The 4,262-nt window shown below is 54.0% G+C and overlaps 1 protein-coding gene across 1 annotated transcript in view; it reads left to right on the top strand.

The window, feature by feature from the left end:
* LOC113217762 (uncharacterized) overlaps positions 1–4,262 on the top strand; it is a 54,437-nt gene that overhangs the window by 32,170 nt on the left and 18,005 nt on the right. The gene's annotated exons all lie outside the window — the stretch shown is intronic.

The following is a 4,262-nucleotide window of genomic DNA, read 5'->3' as shown; positions in this document are numbered from 1 at the left end:
GGCGTGGCGGGACGGGGCGGGGCGGGGCAGAGGATGGCACGGTACCTCAAACCTAACGAGCCGGAAGCTCATGCCATATCTCTCGCTTTTTAAACCTCTGCTGCGCCTCTTCTCTCTCTGTCTCTCTCTCCCTCTCCTCTGCCGCCCCGCACCGCACAGCGCCACAGTTTACCCAGCCGTGGCCGCCCGCTGCCGCCCGCCCGCCGGGGCCGTCTCGTCCTGGCTTATGCATGCAGACAGACAGCCCTGACTGGCTGTCGGGGTGCTTGGTGTGCCCGCGGAAAGAATAACACGCCGCGGTCCCGCCGAGGCCGCGAAGCCCCCCTCGTGTGTTTGGCGGACCGCGCGGCGAGCCGGGGTGGCTTGGTGCCTGGCGCCGGTGATGTAGTGCGAGCGAGTTGACACTGGGCGCATGTCGCGCGGGCCACCACCACCACCACCACCACCGGCACCACCACCATCACAACCACACTAGAAACGGAAGTGTGCAACTGGCACGCACATGGTAGTGTTCAACTCTACGGTGCACACCCTTGGGTGTTGGACCAGAAATTTGAATGCTTAAAAGTGTTCAACAGTAAATTTGAATACTTTAAAGTGTGTCCAAAGCTTCATAGCCAACCCTGAAGTCTGAAGTTCAAACTTTTAAGGTGTTCAACTTGACTGTGAAACAGCTTCTAGTTTTCAAATGATTCAAATAATGTCCAGTCAAACCGAGGGGGAAACGACTTAGGTAATCCGGCTGACAGCCGTTAGGTAATCCGGAAGGGGTAATCCGAGAAAATTCTAAAAAATCCGGGGTAATCCGGGGAAATTTTGGGGTAATCGGGGAAAATTTTGGGGTAATCCGGGGTAATGCTAGAGAAAAAGCAACGTAATCCGGAGGACACCTGCTCGGAGGTAATCCGGGTAATCCGTAATCCGGCTGACACAAAGTTTAACAGTCGTTTCCCCCTCGAGTCAAACACTAAAAAGTGCACACCGTAGGGTTGAGAACTTTATTTACCAGTGCACTGCACCACCACGCAAAATATTTGGTTTCTCTCGACGCTCACTCTTGCGTGTTACTGCACAACAAAGGCTCATCGTATTTTCTGTGCTGACATAATTCAGGAAGATTGCAATACTGTAGCATCCCCACGACCTGGTCACATAATAAATGCCCTGTTCCATTTCTCTGCAATCTCTCTCTTCCTCGTTTTTTTTACGTATAGCTCGGCTCTGTTCAGATAAAACCGAATCACGACGAGAAAAGACGCGCGCGCACCGTGAGATGAATTAGATTACAGTACATTCACTTTGCAACCCTCTCTGTATATTAAATTCTCTTTTGAAATGATGAATAATTCTTTGTGCTCGTGTAGCCGTCGGGTATGAGCACGCGCATACCCACACTGGAAACGCGCATTTTAGGGGCGCTAATAATTTTAGTGCCCTTTATATAGGGGCACTAAAAATTTAGCATCAGAGAGTTGCTACATGGGGAGTACCTAACGCGAAACGGTTACGCGTGCAGTGCCAATAATATCAGAGAGACTCTGCGAGCTTGTGTGGTGTGTGTTTGTGTGAGAGGGAGAGAGAGAGAGAGAGAGAGAGAGAGAGAGAGAGAGAGAGAGAGAGAGAGAGACGGCACCACCCCCAAGCCCCCGGGCCCCCGACCTGCACATCGCACAGAGGCAGCCGGTCGCGCTTGCTTTTGCCGGTGCGTCTCCTCGCAACCACTTCCTCGTCCCCGCTCTGTCCCGGTCCCGCACCGCCGCCCTCGGCGAATCTTAAATTGAAAATGTTGCAGTCGGGAGCAGCGGGGCCGGGCGGCCATGCCCACAAGGGATGCTGTTCCCAAACTCGTGGTGGCGTACTGCCGGGGTTGGGGTTGGGATGAGGGTGAGGGGTTCCTGGCGTTACTTCCGGTCCGCCACGGCTCACCGGATATGAGCGGCTCGCGTAGGGAAAACAAATCCGGCTGCTACGCTTCCTAAACAAAGTCAGGCTAACTGCCGTTATAGGCGTCCCCCCCCCCCTCTCTCTCTCTCCCCCTTGCCTCTCCCTCTCGCTCCCACCAGCGCACTTCGCGGTCACCATTATTAGCTTGCTCTCCGACTTTGTCCCTAACTGATAACCATTGGCTGCCTGTAACGCTGTCACTGGTAAAAAATCTACAATTTAACAACAGTTTGTTAGACAGTTATTAGGAACAGCAAGTTACAATTACGTTATTGTAAATTGTATGGTGGCGTGACCCAAAATTACAGTTTCCTACATTGTAAATTTGAATAAGTCAAACACTTCGATTTTCAACAATACCCCTTGTTTTTACCGTGCAGTCGCGAACGCTTAAACCAGCTTTGCTCCGTTCTGTTTTCTAGCGGCGCAGCAGGGAGGGGAGAAGGGGAGGGGGGACATCATGCGCCTGCCTCAATTTAGATGAAAGAGGCGGATGGTTGGTAGCGGCGGCGCGGATTGGGGTAGGAGGAAGAAAAGGGGGGGGGGAGCAGTCTCATTGTCTTGCTCACCCAATAAAGCGGGGCATAACGCCTTTGAGATCGCCCTGGTGGTCGTGCCCGGCCGGGCCACGCTGACGGGCAGGATCAGCAGCAGCGGGTGGAACGCCCCCTCCCCCCAACCCCCCTCACCTCATCCCGTTTTCTCTTCGGCCCAGAAGCGTTGCACCAACAGGAGGCTCTGCCACGGCGTCAAACACCGGGGCGCCGCCGCATAACCGTAAAGATTGTCGCTATCGACGCGGCGCGCGCGGCACGGCGCCTGGCGCTGCTCATTTAGGCCCCGAGGCACGCGGCCGTCGCGCGCCGAGGCTCCCCGTAGCCCGTTGCGTTATCTGGTGGCGTGTTGACATCGTCCTGCGCGCGCTTTTCCCCTAACTGCTTGTTTACGCAAACCTAGAGAAAAAACACCATTAATGTCATTCAGATTTTCAACATTTTTCATGCTGCTTTTCAAAGCAATGACCTATTTAAAATGGTGGAAAGTATCACCCCTGTAGCAGAGCTGCATAAAATGTGCATTTTGTGCCCAATCCGAAACGCGCCTAAAACGCGCTAAAACGCGTGCCGGCGCCTAATATGCGCCCTGCGTTTCAGATAGGACATATGGTTCGAATGCAGTTTGCTTCCTTTTGCTACCTGGACAGTTTAGAATTGCAGTTAAAAATTGCAGTTTTTACATTCTACTTTTAACATCCTACTTTTAACTGAGCCGTACAGTACAGTAAACCCGTGCTCGAGCCCGTGGCCCTTGTGCACGTATTTCATAATGGACGCCCCGCATGAGCGAGTACGGCCGAACGAGCACACACGCAGCGAGTAGTGGAATGTTGGTTTATATTTCAAAGTTTGTGCTAGAGTTAGGGACAATACCCGGAACATTCTACTTACCCAGACCAAATAGCCAGAGTGTTCAACTTCCTAGGACGTTTCAGACTATAAACAACATTATATAGGCAACTACTTCCTGCTCCTGTCATTGCTTGACCCACATCCACTCTACTACCGCAATCGTGTGAATGTCGCACACCTCAAGGTATGAATGCCATTCATTTTGCCTTTCGTATACCGAAGGAAGTAAAGGTGAGAATTTTTCGATTTTCCTTTCAAATTCACACTCTCGCGCCTTTTTGTGTACGAATATCGTTCACACATCTGCAAGTGTGCGACATTCAACATTCGCGCATTTGGATTTCCAGTGTGTTCCTGGGCGAGTAGGTGTGACTGCTAGTACGTTGATTGGAGCCTCTCCCCCGGACCGAGTAGAGACGTATGTGTTCTGACGCGTCCAGCCCGTGAGCTCGTGAGCCGGCCGCGGGCGCCTGCCAGGCTCAGCATAGGCCGGCCGCCGCACGGGCGCGCGCGAGGCCAGCACCGGCTGCCTACCCGCCAGGCGGCCCCGAGGCGAGCTCGGCCGCTCGGCCAGGCCCTCCTGACACGAGACAATGTAACCCTCGCGCATGTGGCGGAGCGAGGGTGTTTACAGCAGAGAGACTTGGATAGGATCAGGGATGAAGGAGAGGTGTGGCTCCGCCAGGCCCCGCCTGCCGCCCACCCGACTGCTTTGGCCCTCGACTCGACCGACCGACCGACCGACCGCGCGCATAGCGAGCATATCATGGCCTTGGCGTTGCTGCAGGGTCGGGCTGCCGGGGGCACTTGACGTGCTTGTGGGGGCACACAACGTGCGGTCGCGCATTTCTACTCTCTCTCTCTCTCTCTCTCTCTCTCTCTCTCTCTCTCTCTCTCTCTCTCTCTCTC

The sequence above is a fragment of the Frankliniella occidentalis genome, unplaced genomic scaffold (genome assembly GCF_000697945.3).
Source record: "Frankliniella occidentalis isolate FOCC.00 unplaced genomic scaffold, Focc_3.1 Scaffold34, whole genome shotgun sequence".
NCBI lineage: Eukaryota > Metazoa > Arthropoda > Insecta > Thysanoptera > Thripidae > Frankliniella > Frankliniella occidentalis.
The sequence above is the reverse complement of the archived record's forward strand: the minus strand, read 5'-3'. Positions and strand labels throughout refer to the sequence as shown.